Raw genomic sequence first — 23,061 nt, 5'->3', positions numbered from 1 at the left:
AGAAATGAGGGTGGTATTAGAGATGACGCCTTCCAAATGTATCAGTTCAGTTCAGTTCAGTCGCTCAGTCGTGTCCGACTCTTTGCGACCCCATGACTCGCAGCACGCCAGGCCTCCCTGTCCATCACCAACTCCCGCAGTTCACTCAGACTCACGTCCATCGAGTCAGTGATGCCATCCAGCCAACTCATCCTCTGTCGTCCCCTTCTCCTCCTGCCCACAATCCCTCCCAGCATCAGAGTCTTTTCCAGTGAGTCAACTCTTCGCATGAGGTGGCCAAAGTACTGGAGTTTCAGCTTTAGCATCATTCCTTCCAAAGAAATCCCAGGGCTGATCTCTTTCAGAATGGACTGGTTGGATCTCCTTGCAGTCCAAGGGACTCTCAAGAGTCTTCTCCAACATCACAGTTCAAAAGCATCACTTCTTCAGCGCTCAGCCTTCTTCACAGTCCAACTCTCACATCCATACATGACCACAGGAAAAATCATAGCCTTGACTAGACAGACCTTAGTCGGCAAAGTAATGTCTCTGGCTTTTCAATATGCTATCTAGGTTGGTCATAACTTTTCTTCCAAGGAGTAAGCGTCTTTTAATTTCATGGCTGCAGTCACTATCTGCAGTGATTTTGGAGCCCCAAAAAATAAAGTCTGATACTGTTTCCACTGTTTCCCATGAAGTGATGGGACCAGATGCCATGATATTCATTTTCTGAATGTTGAGCTTTAAGCCAACGTTTTCACTCCCCACTTTCACTTTCATCAAGAGGCTTTTTTAGTTCCTCTTCACTTTCTGCCATAAGGGTGGTGTCATCTGCATATCTGAGGTTGTTAATATTTCTCCTGGCAATCTTGATTCCAGCTTGTGTTTCTTCCAGTCCAGCGTTTCTCATGATGTACTCTGCATAGAAGTTAAATAAGCAGGGTGACAATATACAGCCTTGACGTACTCCTTTTATTTCATGCAAAGATGGGCTGGATAAAGGACAGAAATGGTATGGACCTAACAGAAGCAGAAGATATTTAAAAAAAAAAGGTGGCAAGAATACACAGAAGAACTGTACAAAAAAGATCTTCATGACCCTGATAATCACGATGGTGTGATCACTCATCTAGAGCCAGACATCCTGGAATGTGAAGTCAAGTGGGCCTTAGAAAGCATCATTATGAACAAAGCTAGTGGAGGTGATGGAATTCCAGTTGAGCTTTTTCAAATCCTGAAAGATGATGCTGTGAAAGTGCTGCACTCAATATGCCAGCAAATGTGGAAAACTCAGCAGTGGCCACAGGACTGGAAAAGGTCAGTTTTCACTCCAATCCCAAAGAAAGGCAATGCCAAAGAATGCTCAAACTACTGCACAATTGCACTCATCTCACATGCTAGTAAAGTAATGCTCAAAATTCTCCAAGCCAGGCTTCAGCAATACGTGAAACATGAACTTCCTGATGTTCAAGCTGGTTTTAGAAAAGGCAGAGGAACCAGAGATCAAAATGCCAACATCCACTGGATCATGGAAAAAGCAAGAGAGTTCTAGAAGAACATCTATTTCTGCTTTATTGACTATGCCAAAGCCTTTGACTGTGTGGATCACAATAAACTGTGGAAAATTCTGAAAGAGATGGGAATACCAGACCACCTGACCTGCCTCTTGAGAAATCTGTATGCAGGTCAGGAAGCAACAGTTAGAACTGGACATGGAACAACAGACTGGTTTCAAATAGGAAAAGAAGTACGTCGAGGCTGTATATTGTCCAAATGTATAGTTGGTCCTAATTCCTTGAAATTTTTATTTTTTGTTGTTGATTTTGAATTTCTATATTTTTAAATATGTGAGATTCCCATTCTACATTTTGGGACCTGTGGTTTTGAGCATTTAGTTTCATATATATATATAAACTCCAAGTGAAAGAGTCTACCTAGGCATTTATAGAGAGGTATCTTGATTGTGTAGAGCTTACATTTTAAAAAAAATGCTATAAAAATTGAGTTGTCCTAGAACAAGTAGGGCTGAGAAACAGCTTGTCTGGGTATATTCTATACCACTAGGACAAAGAATAAAGAGCTGGGAGGCTGGGGGACATGCAGCTATTACACTTGAGGAATGCCACTGGGAGCTTTCCTGGGTTATCATGACGTGTGTGTGTGTGTGTGTGTGTGTACATGTGTATTCAAATGCCAGCTGTACACAAGAGGATCAGTTGTCTATCCTAAGACCTGATTTTCATGAGTAGCTACAGTGTATAACTGCAGTGAGAGCAATTCTTGGCAAGACTTAGGCAGGTCACTAAGCCTTCCTTGACTTAGTTAACTGGGATAGTGTCTACCTTGCCAACTTTAACAATGTTATTGTAAGGCTCAAAGGACATGATGTCAAGCCAGTTTATAAACTGTAAAGTCCCATACAAAAGTAAGTTATTAATATTCTGTCTTTGACAATGTGTCTCTCATTTGCTTTTCTCACAGGAACCCTAAAACTGCCTCAACCACAAGCATTGGAGAAAATGTGCGTTGTTCAGTTTCATTTGTTTACACTTCTCAGTGGGATTTGATCTGAAGGAAATCAAAAGCAAATTTGATTTTGTTGCTTTAAAATATTAAAAACATTTCCTAAAAATAGAATGGAAAAAATGTGGCATGCGATTAGTACTTATATAGTTTTCTTTTTAAGTCTAAATCCCTTTCTTCTAGTACATGACTTCAATGCTTGTGGCTTTTGTCTGTAGTAAAGCCTTATTTAACAGATTTTATCCCATGACTATGTTCCAAATATTGTATTAGATGACCTAATTCATTTATTGGATTCCCTGGAGGCGTGGTAAGGAATCTGCCTCCCAAACTGCAGGAGACACAGCTTCAACCCCTGGGTTGCGAAGATTGCTTCGAAAAGGAAATGACAACCAATTCTGGTATTCTTGGCTGGGAAATCCTATGGACAGAGGAGCCTGGTGGATATAGTCCATGGGGTCGCAATGAGTTGGACACAACTTAGCAACTAAACAACAATTCATTTATTAAAATACATCTATTAAATACATATTTATTAGGTTCTGTCCATATACAATACACTTTCTTTGAGGCCTCTTGTGAAAGAAAAGACTTGGTCCCTACTCTCAAGGAGTTTAAAATCTAATGAAAAGAACACTACTCAGAAAAATACCTGGAGGTATTTTTCTTAACAAGATATAGACAAAGTGCAGTGAGAGCTTAGAGGGAACAAATAAAACTTCCCCCAGATTATCAAAGAGAGAGTCACAGGCTAGGCAGAGGAGACGCTGTGGGCCTGACAAATTCTGGAGACCTGAAGGCTGTGATTTTGAAAAAAGAGAGCCTCAAGGGAAATTAAGGAGAAGGGACAAGAGTAGACGGCAGGCACAGTGGTTTTTTGTGCTAAGCCAAGGATTTTAGATTTCATTCTGGATCTAAGCAGAGCTGTTGAAGAATTTTGAACATGATAGTGATTCATTCCCAACCTCTTTGGGTTTTAAAATGCATAATGTGAATCAACATTTGTCTTATCTTTGAGATCATATTTCATTTCAATCAAAGAAGTATATGTTCACTAATAATCAGGGAAAAGCAAATCAAAATGACAGTGAGATACTACTCACACCTGTCAGAATGGCTATCATGGAAAAGGCAGCACATAACAAGTGCTGGCAAGGATGTGGAGAAAAGGGAATCTTTGTGCAGGAATATAAATTAATACAGTTGCTATGGGAAACAGTATGGTAGTCCTTCGGAAAAAAAAAAAAAGAACTGCCATGAGATCAATTCCACTTCTGGGTATTTACCTGAAATAAACAAAAACACTAATTCACGAAGAAATTGGCACCTCTATGCTCACTGCAGCATATTCACAATAGGCAAGCAGTGGAGGCAGCCTAAGTAGGCACCAAAGATGAACTGATAAAGAATTTTGTGTGTGCTCAGTTGCTCAGTCATGTCCAGTTCTTTGCAACCCCACGGAATGTAGCCCGCCAGTCTCCTCTGTCCATGGAATTTTCTAAGCAAGGATACTGGAGTGGTTTGCCATTTCCTTCTCCAGAGTATCTTCTTAACCTAAGGGTCAAACCTGCATCTCTTGTGTCTCCTATATTGCCGGGCAGAGTCTTTACCGCTCTGCCACCTGGGAAGTCCAAAGAATATTACTCAGCCATAAAAGAGAGAATGAAATCTTCCTGTTTCTGATAACATGGATGGACCTAGATGGTATTATGCAACACAGAGGAAGACAGATATCTTATCATTCCACTTATGTGGAATCAAAAAACAAAACAAGTGGGCAAACATAACAAAAGACAGATACAGAGAAGAGCTTAGTGGTTGCCAGTTGGGAAGGGAGTTGGCAGTGGAAGAGTGGGTGAGATGGATGAATGGGATGAAAAGGTATACATTTCCAGTTATAAAACAAGTAAGCCATGAGGATCTAATATGCAGCATGGTGACTATAGTTGATAATACTGTACTGTGTGTTTGAATGGGCTTCACTGGTGGCTCAGACAGTAAAGAACCCGCCTGCAATGAGGGAGACCTGGGTTCAATCCCTGGGTTGGGAAGATCCCCTGGAGGAGGGCATGACAACCCACCCCAGTATTCTTGCCTGGAGACTCCCCATGGACATAGGAGCCTGGCGAGTTACAGTCCATGGTGTTGCAAAGAGTCTAGGACACACTGAGCGACTAAGCACAGTGTATTTGAAAGTTGTTAAACAGTGACTCTTAAATGTTCTTAACACAAAAAAGGAATGATAATTACGTAAAGTGATAGAGGTGCTAACTAATCCTATTGTGTAAGAATTGGTAATATGTAAGTGTATCAAATCAACATTGTACACCTTAAACTTTTTTATAATGTCATATGTCAATTATATTTAAATGAAGTTGGGATAATAATTTACCTTAAAAATTCTTGTGGATTTGACATTCTATACCTTAGGATAATTAGCTATTTCCATTGTTTACCAGACAGTTTCCAGGGAAATGCACTGTTTCTCTTATGCCTTAAGACAACCCATCTGCCACCCCAAAACACATACACAGACACACACACGCAGAGACTGACTTCTGCCTGAGTCCCTTGTTGTTCAGTTTGCATAGCATAGACCTGCTCCCTGGGTAAGCACTTGGCCTAAAGCGCTCCTCCAAGCTGGCTTTGTCGGCTTGTTACTCTGACCATAGTAAGGCTTTTCTCATCTGTCCATTAGCTCTCTTTTATAATTGTATCATCACACTTCGTTTCTTTGTATTCACGCTCTGGCCACTGATCACCATCTGTAAGAAAAGAACCTCCTTTTCCCATTATGATACAAACAGTCCGGTCCCTTTATTCTTTTTTTTTTTTTTTTTCTTTCAGCATATACTCTTACTCCCCCTCACCCTTTTTCTCTTTCTTATTGTCTATTCTTTTATCACAATTCCTTTTTGCTTGACAGCACCTCATAAAATTCACTGGGGTTAAATCCTTTGATGATGATTCCTCAAGTGCTTTCTCTATTCAAATTGTATGACATTTTTGTTTTAGGTTTGTTTTACATTTTCACTGGATTCAAAGTCTAGTGAATTTTTCACGTTGCTTTTATGGTACTTTGTGTTTTCCCTGCCCATTTCAATTCCTTGATTATTGAACCGATCTTCTTCAGTTAAACCTTTCTAAATCTATCTGGCATGAGCTTTGGGGGAAGAGAAGTGAGCATTGCTAGATGTTAGATCATTAGAAACAGCTTGCTACTTATGGCGATTATGATAAAGTGAGAGACATGTTCCACATTTAAATTTTATGCTTTCTTGGGTTTCCTAAATTCTATTTTATCCAACAAAAATAAAGAGTTCTCTTAATATTATCAAGGTTTGCATTGATTTGGCTTCGTGGGGTGTTTGGTTGGTTGGTTATTTGGTTGTTGTTCATTAATTTTAAAAGTCTGAATAATAAATCCATAGAACTGGATTTATTTTTTTAATGTGACCTAGGACAAATTACTTCTCTGAGCCTTAATTTTCTCATCTGGAAATGGCAAATAAGATCTATTTCATGGATATTTGGAGAGGTCTAAATCAAAGGCAGTGTATGAAGCACCAGGCTTATTCTTTGGAATATGTTGTGTTCGATAATTATTAGTTTTTTTCTGTTTTCTTTTTCAATGAGATTGTTATTTGTTAATATAAAACATTTAGATTTTAAGAATGTACTTTTATTGCTAACTTCAAATTACTTTCATAGATAGCTTTATGATTATGCCAATAATATCTTTTAAAATGACTACCTGGAGAAAAACATAGGATTTTAAAATTAAGTTTGAATCTATTAGTTTTTTTTTAACACATAAGCTATCAAAGAGCCAGATGTGCACCATATGAGTTGATGAAAAAGTATGTAGGAAGTTTTGATAAAAGCTTTTCTTTTTTGTCTTATCAAATCTTAAATTCAAGGTTACTCTTATACAGCTGATATATATTAAATAGAATATATTTATTTAAATAAAAATGGTTGATTTAAATATGGAAAAGTTGTACAGAGAATTGAAATATTTCCTCCTAGGAAATGGTAAGGTTGGAATGGTATCCTGATATTTCTAGTGCATCTCTTCAGTATGAACAGAATATCACAATTAGAGGAAAAATATTTTGGTGATTTTATGTTGTCCCAAATGTAGACTATTGTTTATCAGTAGTCTCTTTTAAAACAAATAAATAAAAACTCTACAGTGTATATCCATATGAGTGCCATTGGAAGAATTGTATATCTTTAAAAATATTGGACATAAGTTTCCCTCACCTGAGGAAAAAATTAATAAATTAGTAAAAAGAGATCAAGGGAAGGTAATATTGCAGACATTGTTAGATTCATATCTATCAGTCATTTCCTATCTTTCTGCTAACAGAATCCTAATTTGTGTGACTTGGCAATGAACTCCATCCCAAGTGATGAAATATGGTTGTTTCAGGGAAGGCCATGTTTAGAATTTTGCCTCCTTTCCCAGATGTTCTTGAGCCAGTGGTGGCACCGTTCAGAGCAATGAGGCATGAGGGGAAGTCTTCTGGGGAGCTTTGGCAAGATTTTCTTTCTTGTGAAAAGGCACAGAAGAGGAACATGCCGTGTTCCTCTCTTGTGAACAGAAACTTAGACCTAGAGTTTCTGCAGTCAGCTTCCAAGCATAAGGGGAAGAATCAAGACACCAAGGATGCTAGAACAAAAAATTAAAATTATCGAATCACTTGTAACATGTTTAAGCTGCTAAACCAACCCTGAAAATAAGCATTTTCAGATATTTTTAAGGGACAATAAATGTCCATATGTTGATTAACTGTGCTATTGGTTAGAAGTTCCTCGAGAAATTTCTCAACAACTTGAGAGTCCCAGAGCCATTTCTCCTTCTTGAGGGCCCTGGACCCCTTCCTTCTTAAGGAATTACTAAATAAATAAAGTCTTTGTTTTTGTTTGGAGGTTTGTTACTATAACTATTGCTGTTACTGGTGTTTGTTTTGCTTTATTTTTTACAATGTACGGTAAGCACAACTGACTGAAAAATTCAGGTAGCTCTGACAGCTAAAAATTGGAAGGAACCCAAATAGTCATCAACAAGTGCATGAGTAAGAAATTGTAGTATATCGCTTCAATAAAATACCACTCATCTAGGAAAGGAAATGAACTATTGACACATACTGCATGGATTAACCTCAAAATCATTTTTCTAGTGAAAGAAATGAGACACAAAGAGCTATATGAGTCAGTTCATATGACCTTCTAGAACAAGAAACACTAACCTAATTAACCTCTTACCTGTTTAGGCATGAAGAAATAGGTGTAACTCCGTTTAATAAAGGAATGAATTTTGGTTTTTTTTTTTCCTTAAATACTGTCCAGGAACATAAACAAATAGACTATTCCCGTGCTGTGATTTTATTACAATCCATTGTCTTCCCTTTTAATTCTTGGCTTTCTCTGTTGGTTCTATACATTTACTTTTTAAAAACTTTTTGTTTTGAAACAATTATATAGTTACAGGAAGATTTTAATATATTACAAAGAGGTTCTGTGTACTCTTCACCCAATTCCCTGCAAAGGTTACAATCTTATATAACTATTGCCATTGTTGTTGTTGTTTAGTGGCCAAATCCTGTCTGACTCTTTTGCCACCCCGTGGAATATCTGTCCATGGGATTTCCCAGGAAAAAATAGTGGAGTGGGTTGCAATTTCCTTCTCTAGAGGATCTTCCTGATCCAGGGATTGAACCTGCATCTCCTGCACTGGCAGGCAGACTCTTTACCAGTGAGCCACCAGGTACAGTTTAACATTAAAATCAGGAAACTGACATTGGTGCAGTGCTTGTGTATAGTTCTATGACATTTTGTCACATATGTATTTCTGTAACCACCAAAGCAACCAAGATACAGAATTATTCCACCACAGTGGTCTCTCATGCTACCCCTTTATAGTCACCACCGTTCCCCTCACACCATAGTCCCTTACCCCTGTAAACTGCTTATCTGCTTCCCATTTCTATAATTTGGTATTCTGAGAGTGTTACAAAACAGAATAATACACTATGTGACCTTTTGAGATTGACTTTTTTCACTCAGCAAAATGTCCTTGATCTATCCAAGTTATTGTGTGTATCAATAGTTCTGCCTCTTTATTCCATTGTATTCCGTGGTATCGACATAACAGTTTGTTTAATCATTCTAGTAGTGATGGATATTTTGGTTGCCTCAAGTTTGGAGATATTACAGATAAAACTGCTGTAAAGATTCTTGAACAGGTTTTTGGTGGACCTATATTTTCATTTCTCTGGGATAAATGCCCAGTAGTGTAATTGCTGGATTCTGTGACAAGTTTGATTTTACTTTTTTAAGAAACTGTTTACTAGGGTGGAATTTTGCATTTTTACCAGCAATGTATGTGAAACCCAGTTTCTTCACAGCCTTGCCAGCATTTGACATTGCCACTATTTATATATATATATATATATATATATAATCAGTCCTAATAGGTATGTAATAGCTAGTGATGTTAAACATCATTTCATGTGACTATTTATTTGTATATCCTCTCTGATAAATTGTCTCCTCCTGTCTTTTGTTGGTTTTCTAATTGAATTTTTCCTTGATCACTTCTTTTCTTTTTTTCTCCTTCTTTCCTTTTCTTCTTTCTTTCCTTTCTTCCTTTAAGTTTTGAGTATAGTTTATATGCTCTAGATACAAATCTCTTTTCAGATTTGTGTTGCCAATACTTCCTCCCAGTTTATAGCTTGTCTTTGCATGCCTCTCTAATAGTTTTTTGAAGAACAAAGGTTTTCTTTGTTTTGAAGTAGTCTAATGTACATATTTATTTTTAGTGTAATAAGCTATAATTTGGGTTTATGTGGATGCTTCTGTCTAAGAAATAGCTCTCTTACATCTTTCTAGTTATTCTTCAAATGTCTACCTAGAAAATAGATATATTTTTATACCTGTCTCCTCGAGTAATGAAAATAAAAACAAAAATAGACACATGGGCCCTAATTATATGTAAAAGCTTTTGCATAGCAAAGGAAGCTATAAACAAAACCAAAAGACAATCTGCAAAATGGGAAAAGAAAGTATTTGCAATTAATGGAACATACAAAGGCTTAAGCTCCCATGCAGCTCAATATTAAAAAAAAAAGAAGAACAACCCAATCAAAAAATGGGCAGAAAGCCTAAATAGATATTTCTCCAAATAAGACATACAAATGGCCAACAAACTCATGAAAAGATACTCAATATCCCTAATTATTAGAGAAATGCAAGTAAAAACTACAAAGAAGTTCCACCTCACCTGAGTCAGAAGGGCCATCATCAAAATGACTACAAATACTAAATGTTGGAGAGGATGTGGAGAAAAGGGAACTTTCCTGTACTGTTGGTGTGGATGTAGATTGGTAAAACCACTATGGAAAACAGTATAGAGATTCTTTAAGAAACTAAAGATAGAGGTGCCGTATGATCCAACAATCTCATTCCTGGGTATATATTTGGATAAAACCATAATTTGAAAAGATACATGCACCCCATTATTCGTTACAACACTATTTACCATAGCCAAGACATGCAATCTAAATGTCCATCAACAGATGAATGGATAGATGTGGTCCATATATACAGTGGAATATTACTCAGCCATAAAAAAGAATGAAGTAATGCCATTTGCAGCAAGAAATGGACTCAGAAATTATTATACCAAGTGAAGTGAGCCAGAAAAAGACAAATATCCTATGATATTGCTTATATGTGGAATCAAAAAAAGAACGAATGATACAAATGAACTTATATGCAAGACAGAAATAGACCAACAGACATAGAAAACAGACTTGTGGTTACTAAAGGTGAAAGGGGGAAGGGATAAATTAGGCATCTGGTATTAATACATACATAGTGCTATGTATAAAATGACAACCAGCAAGGACCTGCTGTATAGCACAGGCAGCTATACTCAATATTTTTTAGTAACCTGTAAAGGAAAATAATCTGAAAAATAATAGACAGATATGTATAACTGAATCTCTTTGCTGTACACCTGAAATTAACTATACTCTGATAAAATAAAAAAGAAAGGAAAACAGTTTTTCTAAACTATCTAAAGAAAGGTCAATCTAATAGGTAACCAAGTTACTTTAAATAAGTATTGCTAAAATTAGCTTTGTTTCATTTAAACATCAAAAATTAAATATCTATAAATTTATTATCTTTCATGAAAGTGAGAAACCTACCAAAACCAGAATCAATAATCAAAAACTGAAAATAGAATTTTTTACTCTAGAAAATGTCAGAATACACAGAAGAAAACTGAAAATGTATTAGTGATATACTTTCATTATGTGATTTTAAAAATTCAAACATACGATTAACTGATTAATACTTTCCAGTGAATTTTTATCCTAATTATATATTAATCACAAATCTCTCTAATTGAGGTGAACCATTTTTCATGGTGATTTCTTTTTGTTTCTATCATTATTCAAAAACCAATATACAAGGTTCAATATGTTCAATCATCTTTTTATTTACATTTTTTTTTCAACTTGTATTTTAGAAATCCAAGTCTACACGTTCATTTCTCATACCCAGGGAAGGCTGGTTCCAGGATCCAGCAGATACAAAAAATCCACAGATGCTCAAGTCACTTATATAAGATAGTATAGTACAGTCAGCACACCATGTCTGAGAGTTGGGAGAGCTAATCATATTTGACAAAATAATAGTGTTACCTAGTCTCTTTAAAAGTTATGAATGTTAAAGACAGGATTTGTTTAAAACACTTTTAACTGAGGCTGCCCCACCAAATCTCCACTCAGATCATGCTGCTTACAAGCCCCTTAGGTTTCATCTTATGTTTAGCATCTAAGTTATCTGTGAAGAAGCAAATGTACCTGATTGTTTTGTATATCTATCTTAAGATGAATTGCTCTTGCCAATGAGTGTTTTAGGAAAAGCTCTGCTTTAGAATGAGCAAGATAAGGAAACTTAAAAGCACCCACTGCAAAAGCCCATGTGTCTGCAGTCCAGAATGTTTTCCAAGAAGCACTTCTTGAGCACTTCTTCTGCCATGGGAAAGAACAGGACTGGTAGGCCTCTTTCAACAAATGTGCTCAGCACGGGTTTTCTCTTCCAGCTGAATCTTGACATTAGAGGCATTTTTGATGATTCCTCATCAAAGATGAGGCATGAAATCCTTGACACCTTGAACTTGATTATGGTAGGATTAAAGACTGCCCTCAAACAATCGATGTGAAGTTAAGGATGGTTGGTAAGTAAGGCAACCATAGTATACATCCTATGCTATATTCAAAGCGAACAGTGAGGAAGCAATGCAAAAGCAAGATCACCTAAGGGAAGTCTCACCTTAGACTTTATTCTAGAAGGATGAGGTGTTTGCTCCAGGATAAACCTCTAGAAAGAAGTCAACATTTAGGAAACTGACAAGTGGGAGTCTTGGTTTGCCTGTGGAAAACGGAAACCATACTAACTTCTAAGGAATAAGTATGTTCAGCTTCAGTTTAGGCTACAAATGTCCAGAGGTAAATTGCTCAACATGTAATCAAGAAATGCACTAAAGACTTTTATTCACTGAAATGCAAGAATTTTTGGAAAGAGCTTGGGTAGCCAGTCACCTGTGGACTCTATTTCCTGACTACTCTTAATATAAAGTCTCTAAGAAATCTCACTTCATTACAAAAATGCAAACCCAAATTCCTTCCTTGGGAAGAATCTTGGATTAGGTGACCTCTAAGCCCTCATCTAAGCTAAAGATTCTCATTCTAAGACGTTAATATTGACAGACAAACGATGTAGACTCAATAAATATTTGCTGAAATAAACTGAACTGAGTTGAATTCAGGAAGTAAAAGGGTCTATATTTTATGACCACAGTTTATCTAATTCTCATAGTCAAGCAGCTGTATTAACTTCCTTTCCTTTGAAAGTCTTACATTTGCTCACCACATTTCCCTGCTAAAATCTGTGAGGTAGAGCTCATCTTACTAACCATATTTTAGAGGTCAAATTGCCTTTAGTGGTTCATTTTAGTGTCTTTTCCTCAGTATTGTCATGTCCCAACATAGAGTTTTCATATCTCTTATCTGAAAATAAATTACCTCGCCTTGATTGCATATAGGATCATAGAATAATGAGCATGGATTTTGCTTAACAGATACTCGATTTTTTTCTAGCAAAGCACCTTTATGATTTATGATCCTTAATGACCTAGTTATTTGAAAAAAAAAATGGTATCAATGAGTTTTCTTCAATTGGTTAAAATATCATACATTTCTTTCACCAGTTCAGACATCTTTGTCTTTGATCTTGATTCACAGAATTTAGTGAGGAGGTGGAAAGGAGAATTGTTATAGAAGATGAATCAACAACATGATGGACAAAGGATCATAGAAGTAATGAAAAGATTTTTTGACTTCAAAAAATAAGTCAAAAATGTGAGAATCTTTGGATAAGGAAATGAAATCTTGCTTTAGCAGAAAATTGTCTAACACTTATGACATATATGTATGGGAGGGACTATGTGTATTTATAATCTTTATGATCATGAACAGAATTATAAAATTCTATATAATATTTTCCTAGAGTAAATGCAACAATATACTTGTTATTTGTAGTTACTATCAAAATAAATAATTTGCAAACCCACACTGCATACATCTATGACATGAACACTATTTTTTGTTGCATATTCTGATAATATTTAAATCAACAAGACAATCTAGATAAAATCAAAAATGGATTATATAAAACATATTCTACAAATCTAGAAATGACTTTTATGGTTTTCCATGTCTTAAGAAACTTTTTAAAAAATTAATTGAGCATAAAATTGTAATTTGAGGTTTTTATAATATGAATAATATGTAATATGTTACGATCATTAACAGATTAGGCAATCCATTTGTTTTAGCATGTTTATTGGAATTTGATAGAAACATACTTATTGACTTGCTAGTTTTTGCTAAACTAATTTAAAGCTTGCATTGACCCTCTCTACTCAACTACTGTAACTGTGCTATAACCTAATTAGGAAAACCTCAAGAGACAATCATTTCTTATGATTAAATATGAAGGAAGAATCTAGTCTTTCTTTATCAGTTCAGCTTGTTTTTATACATTTACCTGGACTAAGACTGAAAATAACAGTTATCCTGTTCACTATAATCAAAGCTTAAAAGGTCTTTTACCTATGTGATTTTTTTGATTGGCACATACAGATGTCCTTCAACATCTGAAGGGGATAGATTTTAGGACCCCTTGCACAAACCAAAATTCAAGGATGCTCAAATCCCTTATATAAAATGCTCAAAGTCCATTATATATACAGTCCCATATATAATCTATGTACATCCTCTAGTATACTTTAAATCATATCCATATCACTTAATACAATGTAAATGCTATGTTAATAGTTGCAATGCAGTATAAATAGTAAATAGTTAAGATGGAAATTTAAATTTTGCTTTTTGAAACTGTCTGGAATTTTTGTTTTCAAATATTTTCAGTTCACAGTTGGTCGAATCTGAGGATGTGGAACCCAAGGTTTCTTATGAAGGCCAACTGTATAGAAAGGTAATAAATTAAAATAGATAACATTGTAAGTTGTATAAAACTTGGAATGTGGTTTTCTCAGAAACAATATTATGAATGGTGTTCATATACCCTGTTAATTCATGAAAGTACTTATCATATATGGATTATGCAATTTATTTGTATTAAAAAATGTAAAATACCACTCTATTTCTCTCGTCAGTAAAGTACAAAGGAAAATAGAAATGTAATTTTATATTTATGTATTTATATTTGAGCTTGTTTTCTTAGAGAATGTTGATTGGGGGAACTAAATTTGTGGCAATTCTTAAAAAACACTTTAGGGCACTATCGTTTCAAGTATAATTTTAAAAATGATTATTCAATAAATTGTTTTTGCCAATTATAAGGTAATAAATCTTCATTACAGAGGTTTTGAAAACAAAAATAGAAAGGAAAAAAAAATCACCTGAAATTCTATTATGTAAATGCAACCTTTCTTATCTTGTTTATGTTAGCTATCTATTGCTATGTAACAAATTACGCAACCCCCCAAAAGGAAAACAAAAAACGAAAAACATGACAGTTTTACGTCAGCAAACATTTTTTAGCTCATAGTTTTTTAAGGTCAGGGATTCAGGGGCGGTTTAATGGAGTGGTTTTTGCTCAGATTCGTTCATGAGGTTATAATCAAGTTATTGGCCAGTGTTGTACTCTTTTCAAGAAGTTCTAATAGGGAAAGAAGAATTTGCTTCCACGTTCACTCTCGTGGTTCTTGGCAGGCCTCAGTTCTTCCCTGGCTGTTAGCTGAAGACAGCATTTGTTCACCATATAGGCCTCTCCACAGGGCTGCTGGCAACATGGCAGCTTGCCTGAGCAAGTAACCTGAGGGATAGATCCAGAGCTCTGGACAGAAGTCACACAGTGTTTTATAACCCAAGCTCAACAGTGACATACCATCAGTTCAGTTCAGTGCAGTCGCTCAGTCGTGTCCGACTCTTTGCGACCCCATGAACTGCAGCTCACCAGGCCTCCCTGTCCATCACCAACTCCCGGAGTTCACTCAAACTCACATCCATCGAGTCAGTGATGCCATCCAGCCATCTCATCCTCTGTCATCCCCTTCTCCTCCTGCCCCCAATCCTTCCCAGCATCAGAGTCTTTTCCAATGAGTCAACTCTTCGCGTGAGGCGGCGAAAGTATTGGAGTTTCAGCTTCAGCATCATTCCTTCCAAAAGAACACCCAGGGCTGATCTCCTTTAGAATGGACTGGTTGGATCTCTTTGCATTCCAAGGGACTCTCAAGAGTCTTCTCCAACACCACAGCTCAAAAGCATCAATTCTTCAGTGCTCAGCTTTCTTCACAGTCCAACTCTCAAATCCATACATGACCACTGGAAAAACCATAGCCTTGACTAGACGGACCTTTGTTGGCAAACGTCTCTGCTCACTGGTACTCAAAAGATGGAGCCTGAAACAGTGTGGGAGGGAACTGCACAGGAGTGTGACTGTCAGGAGGGTAGGGATCACTGTGGGCCAGCTTAAAGAGTAACATCAAAATGATGTTTGTTTCTGGTCTGCTTTTTATATTTGTATGTACTATTGTTCCACCGAATAATATAACTAAAATATTGTATGTGTTATTAAAACATCTCTTAATATTGTTTTAGTGGTTACACTACATTACATATTGTTGACTTTTTATATTGTTTCCAAATATGCACTATTATAAATAATTTTATGATAAACAGCTTTTGCCTAAAGCTTTTCCATCTGTATTTCAGATCATTTCTTTTGGATCGCAATCTAGCTATGGGACTAGTTTAAAAAGCCTCAACACAAGTTGCCAAATTTCTTTCCAATTGGATTGTGTCAATTTAACCCACAGAGGGTTATGACAGTGTCTGTCTCACTACTTCTTTATATGGGGACTACTCAAGGTTTTAGGAGCTAACAGTACTAGCTTGTAGGTTTTTGTGTTGTTTTTCATGTTAGTTTCTCTGTTCCTTGACTTCTATATCACTGCTGCTGCTGCTGCTGCTGCTAAGTTGCTTCAGTCGTGTCCAACTCTGTGCGACCCCAGAGATGGCAGCCCACCAGGCTCCCCTGTCCCTGGGATTCTCCAGGCAAGAACATTGGAGTGGGTTGCCATTTCCTTCTCCAATCATGAAAGTGAAAAGTGAAGTTGAAGTCGCTCAGTCATGTCCAACTCCTAGCGACCCCATGGACTGCAGCCTACCAGGCTCCTCCGTCCATGGAATTTTCCAGGCAAGAGTACTGGAGTGGGGTGCCATTGCCTTCTCCTCTTATATCACTAGCTCTGCTTTTGAGCATGTTACCATGTATGTATGTTTATGTATATGTATGTGTTTATATGTATGTGTATCTCTTGGAAGAGAGAGAGAGAGAAATAAGGAAAGAATTAGTGAGTAATGTTTTCCTGAGTTAAAATGAAAAAGAATTACAAGTGTGTGGGGGAAGGGAAGAATTTAGAGAGGAGGTAATATATAACTAAGAAAGTATTGCCTAGTACTATATTTAATGAGGTGAGAGTGGTGTTTTTGTTTTATTTTTTTTAAGAAGGGTATAAGGAAACCAGTATGCACCTTGATGAGGCAGAAAAAGGTAATTGATGGGGGAGAAAGATTGGGGAATGCAATTTCCTATGACTATCCCCAGGGAACCATATTGGCCCAGGATAAGGTACTTTCCTCCTCATTTGAGTTAGAGGCTGATGAGAGAGGTAAACACGTGAATTCTTTCTAAACTCCAAATATTGATGTTCTTTTATTTTCTTTTCAGTTTTTTACTTTCTTTTGCTTTTTTTTAAAAATTCAGTTCCTATTTATTATAAAACTCTTTTCCTGGAGTGAAATCATGACAAATTAGAGGTAATCTTTCATAAAAGTACATTTTATACTGGAGTACTATAAAATAATTCAAGGGACTGCCTGATATCTCTCGCCAACTGTTAAATCCTCCACTGTCTTTGATATAATCATGTTTTTACCACAACTTTGCAACTTTATCCAAAAATTATAAGTTTTCTGAAGCTGCTGTTTGATTATAAATTTTTTACTGAAAGGTACATTTATTTCTAAAGTGTTCATCACAAATGAAAAATAGCCTTAGGAAGTATTTTCCCTGGTTTCATTGTATCATGCATATACCTCTATTTTATGCTATATTGAAATTTATGTTTTATTGAGATAAACTTTTATATATCTTATTCTCCTATTAGAATGTATGCTCTGGGCACAGACCTAGTCTTATATATCTTTAGATCTCAGAATACCTACCACAGCGATTAATATGTAAATATTTGTTAAGCCATTAAACAGTGCAGTTGAAAATTTAAATGCCAGGTTGAATATACTTTTATATCTGTCTGGTAAGTTCTTTCATAAAAAAATAATGAAAATCTTTGGTTATTACTATTTTAGCCAAGTGATTGGTAGCAAAGTAGATTTCATTTTTTCCTGAAAATAATACACAGCTAAAAATATATCTGACAGAGTCTGACAGAATATAATATCTAAAATATATTTGTCTGGGGCATTCATTCTTTCATTCATTCCAAAAAAACATTATTAACTACTTGCCAGACATATTTGCTATATCAGACTATTAGAATTTAAATTCCATTAGCTATGGAGAAGCTTGGCATAATTCTAAGTGACATGTGTTTTAGGTGTGTTTTAGAAAACATTGAGGAGGATGGATTGAAGTAAAGAACAACTGAAAGCAGGGAGGTGATTAGAAAGTTATCAAGAATGACCAGGCAGGAAATGAGGATCGATGAAAGAGGATAGTGGGAAATTAAACAGGTAACAATGAACAAAACCTAAAATTGCTTGGATATAAGAAGATGGAGAAGGTGACATCTTCTGGCTTTGGGAACTGGGTGGATTAAGTTATCATTAACTATTTATCAGATGGTATACGGAGTAGCTGGCCAAGGAGAGAAGAGGGCAAATTTGTAGTTTTTCCCAATTCAAATAGTGCTATCATTAAGCAATTGAATAAACAAATTCAGAGCTTAGAAGAGAAATATCTATGGGGGATTTTGGAAATAGAAATTGTAAGAGTTGCGACAAAGATTACTGCAGAGGGAGCAAAAAGTAGGAGAAAAAGGAGGGGGAGATAAAAGGAGAATCCAGAGGGGAAAGAGAAGACAGCAAAGGACTGAATTTTTATATCATTTATGACAACCACTTCAATACATTGTTTGGGTAAACTACAATGGTTATTGGAGCCATATAGTTATTAATATTAAGGGCTTCTCTGGTGGTTCTGTGGTAAAGAATCTACCTGCCAAGGCAAGCCCTGGGTTGGGAAGATTCCTGGAGATGGAAACAGCAACCTACCCAGTATTCTTGCCTGGGAAATTCCATGGACAGAAGGGCTTGTGGCAGGCAGTACATGGGGCTGCAAAAGAGTGGGACATGACTAAGTGACTAAACAATAACAACATAGTCATTAAACTAAATAAAAATCTACACTGATGCAGGATTTTGATATTGTTCTTTTTGCTCATAGCTTTAAAAATCAAGGGTATATTTTGTCTCATACCCTTTATTTCTTGAGAGTGTAGTGAAAGCCCCCCCTAGTAGTCCCTACCTTGCCCCATGGCCCAGGAGTTCCTGAAGATTATTAACCCTGAAAAACATTATAAACTGTGGTTTATGTTAGCACCTCTTACCATCAGTTTTTCTGTGATGAACTCTTGGAATCAACAGTGAAGAACCTCTTTACACGGTTGAAGAAGTCTTATAGACTCTGGTTGACTCTTAGAGAAACAAATCATCAGACTTTTTTTCTCCTGTGTATTATAGTGGATGTGACATGATAGCTAACCATCTGTAATACTCTACTGATATCCAAAGAAAGGTATCATTGAGCTATAGCAGTTTTGATGGTATGAAGGACACTTGAAAAGCTGAGGGTGTGTGGCAAAAAATGTCTTCCGTGGAATAAGAAAGGAGGGTCATTGTATGCTTAGAAACATGAAACAGTTTAATAATAAGCATTTTATTAACTAGTTTTATCTTTCTCTCATCTCTGAACCTTTGCTATATGATTTTTAAAATGAAGGGACTGGGCTAGAATATCCTGAAGTTTCCTTCAGCTCTAAAATTCCACAGTAACTAAGAGACATACAAACTCTAAGAATAATTTAATTGTAGAAATATCAACCAGCAAAGGGCTCTTGCACGAGGTAGTTCAACATATTTGAATCAGTGTGGCAGGAAAATATCATGGATTGGGCAAATATCAGGAATTGGGCAAATTAATTAATGCTTACTCTTGTAGAGACAGAATACATCTCAGAAAAATCTGGATTCTATTAAGTATATGAAAATGTTGATTTTTGTGAGTCAAATATAAACAATTTAGTATAATTCAGCTTCCTACTACTATTTCTAGTGATTGTTTTACCAATATAAATTGTTTCATTAAAAAAATATTTTCTGGAAAATAAAATTTGATAACCGGGGTCCTAACATGGAAAGGGATGCAACAGTGTAGATACTGAGATACTTGGAGATCCTTTAAAAAATAGATATGATATACATATGTGCCACTGGAGTGTTGTGGGGAGACGAGTTTCCATTGTTTAATGGAATCTTTTGAGTCAGCACAGGAATTCTTTATCTAGGAATTGTCCACTTTCTGTATTCATTTGGATAAAGGCTTCCTTGGTAAGATTCTAGCCCAGAGCAATTGATCTTTGTCTCCACAGGGAGGTCAACCAGAACTGGAACCTGATTGCCTTTCAGTTTCTAAAGACACTCACAGTCAACTACTTAGCAAAGATATGCTGTATTTACATGTTTCAAGATTAGATACAGTACCAGACAGAGGAGGTGAGAGTCTATTATTCACTCCAGGACAAGGGTGGACTCTGCAGTTTAAGCTCTATTTTTCCTATCAATAGCCTATTAGAAACAAGACACTTGGGAGAGGTGATGAAAATCTGCAGTCCCGCGGATGATTTGATAAAGCTTTTTCTGGAGGTTGGCAGATGAAGGGTTTTAGTTTTGGCTTTTGCTTGTTTTTCTGAAGATGAGATGACTGGAGAACTCAGGTAGAAGCAAGAACTTAAGAACACACGTGTGTTCATTCAGGATCCACGTAATTTCAGGATATGTATTATAAAAATACAAATGAAAATTATAGCCTGTGATTTTAAAAAAGTTAGGAAAGCTCATTAAGATTTATTATAGGTCCCAAATTTTGTAGTCCCAAAGCTTAACGACAGATGGTGGTGTAACTCCACCAATTTTGCAACCTCTACATTCAATTTAATGTTGTAACATAGATTACCCTTGATTTGACTTCGGTGAAACTAGAATGTTCTCTTTTTCCTAAAATATGTCTGGGAGCAGATTGAGTATAGGAGAGTGTCTAAAAGGAGTCTGTTTATTTGCTCATCTTCTGAAAACTGTAATGGATGTGAAAAATAGGAACCTGATAGTGCCCGATTTTCTACGTGAAAATAAAAATGTTTTACTTTGCATTTAAAGAAGACTTTTGTTACAATCTATTTGAAGTGAGTAATACATCTTTGAAGATGGTATTTCTAACAGGAAAAAAAAAAAAAAAAAGATTTTAGAAACCCTGCCCCTTACCGTCTCTGCCAGCGATCTCTCTGTAAGTCAATTACATTTTTAGGTATTAGTCACAATTATACCAATTAAACGACTCTGAAGAAGAAAAATGTAATTGTTGTTAAACTGAAGCTTTTGGAAATAACAGACCCGATTGTGTGGATAATTATATTTTTTTATAACAAATAATAACTAAATTCCAAACAGTTTACTCGGAGAAGCATTAACCAACGTTTCTAATACTTGTCACTCGCATAAGTTGTTTTCTTTCATCCGGGCTTCAGTCAGTCACATTTGGGATGGTTTATTTCAGTCAAGATGCGCTGGCAGGGACCATTTCGAACGAATTTATCTTTCGCCTTTACCGTAATAGAACAGTGTCTCAGAATTTGTTGATTTGCGGTTCCATCGTAAAATAAACTTGAAATCAAATAAATTTTCGTGAGAGAACTTCGAGGGCCACTTGGTGAAACTCTTCAATTACCCAGTAGCTCCGTTTAACTTTCCCCTGGAATCTCTTTAAATGACTTTTGCAGACCCACGTGCTGCAAAGGACACTTGAGCTGTGGCTGCGACCCTGCGCAGCGACTACAGGGACAGAGTTTGGCTTCCCCCCTCTCTCTGATATGCAGAGTTTCGTTTCAAGGCTGCCGTGATCCAGTGGGGTGACCAGTGACTTGTGCAAAAGAAAACTATTCGTTCGCTGTTTGCCCTTTCTGCGTTTCCCTAAGCTGCGGAAACCCGGTTTTCCTATTATTATATTCCAACTTTTTTGGAGTGTGTTAGCACAGAGCGCTAAACCCCAGCCGGCTCCAGCAGCAGCGAGGCGAACAAAGCCTGCAGTGTTTGGGGCCATGTCCGGGCGGGGGAGGTGGGCGAGGGAAAGGAATTGCAAATAAATATATTTTATGACCACCCATCAACAAACTACGTGCCACCATGGCGGCCCCTGGTAGCCGGGCTGGGTCTGCTGTGTGGACGCGGGAGCAGGCTGGGAGGGAGGCTACAGGAGAGGGGGAGCGAGCCGTAAGCCCCGGGCCTGAACTTTCACCTCTCGAACCCCGGCCCAGCCCATTGGCTGCGGGCGAGGGGTCCGCAGAAGGCAGGGTTCCAGGCAGAATCTGCGTTCTCAACTCCCCGGGCGACTTCTCTGCGTGAAGAGTGTGTGGCCCGGGAATGACAGCAGGCGAAGAGGACACAGATAAAGGGGGCGAAGTTAAACAGGGCGCCCACGGGGGCTGCAGGCTCAGCTCCGCTTAGCAAGATCGCAAGCAGAGCACTCGGCCAGTCGAGAAAGATTTGTTCCTCCAACTCAGATATCCATTTGCACCTCTTGGCGCCTGGCTGTTTGTACTCACAGGAAAGAAACGTCAGTGACTGAATTTCACCAAAACGTGTCTTTGTGTACAGAGTGAAAGGCTAACTAAATCCGCTCCTTTCTCAAGTCTCGAGAGCACAAACCCCTCTCTTTCCTTCTTGTTGGGAACTTGAACTTCTCTTCCAAGTTGCCCAGACTCATTTATAATAAGCCTTTCCCGTTCACTTCCTCCGTCGGACCCCTAGAGAGAAAGAAAAGTAACTGGGGTCGGTGTATACGGGGGAAGAAGAAAAAAAAAAAAGGGAACTGCAGACCTTCTGACTGTTTTGTTACCTTTTTTTACAAACCCAGTGGAAAGATACATCCTCAGATCTCCAAGGATTTCGACGCCGTTTGTTCTGGTCTTTTCCAACATGTTTTCAGGTTAATTCAGAAAATCGGCCTTTTATTTAGGGTTGCTAGTGAAGTATAAACGCAAATTACTAAACGTAAAATGATCTTCAGAAGGCGAGGTGGGATCATTTGCATCTGGCGTTTTGTAATTTAAATGATTGCTCCCTCCTTCCCGCCTCACTCCCATCTTTAAAAATTGTTATTTGCCCACTATTCAGCCTGCATTTCGAAAAAAGACAATTTAAATAATAGCGAGGACACAGTCCACAAGCAGAGCACTTGAAGACTGCCTGGAGTTTTGAAGCTCACAGAAAGCACCGCGATTCAAAGACCGACTCTACCTCTGCTTGTGCTCCTGGCCGGGGCCGTCTTCGCAGGACCAGCCCCGTGGCTTATTGACTTAATTGGTTTCATTAGAAAATCTGACGGTGTGTTTATAGTTGTGGGTGCCAGGGGTGCTTCCTTCACTGCAGAACTGCAGGTTCTGGGGGGAAGAGTTATGCTAAGTGTGTGTGTGTGTGTGTGTGTGTCTGTGTCTGTATGAGTTCACGTCTGCCCTTTAGAAAAAGGGCGCGCTGCTCTTTGAGGAAAAGACTCAAAGGCAGAAGCTGGTGCTGCTCGTCCGTCTCCTCAGTCACCCTCTCCTCTCTCCTTCCACGGGGGGTGTTGGCGGGCAAAGCCTGGGGCCAGGGTCTGTTCACC

The sequence above is a fragment of the Ovis aries genome, chromosome 4 (genome assembly GCF_016772045.2).
Source record: "Ovis aries strain OAR_USU_Benz2616 breed Rambouillet chromosome 4, ARS-UI_Ramb_v3.0, whole genome shotgun sequence".
Taxonomy (NCBI): domain Eukaryota; kingdom Metazoa; phylum Chordata; class Mammalia; order Artiodactyla; family Bovidae; genus Ovis; species Ovis aries.
This window is presented reverse-complemented; position numbering follows the sequence as displayed.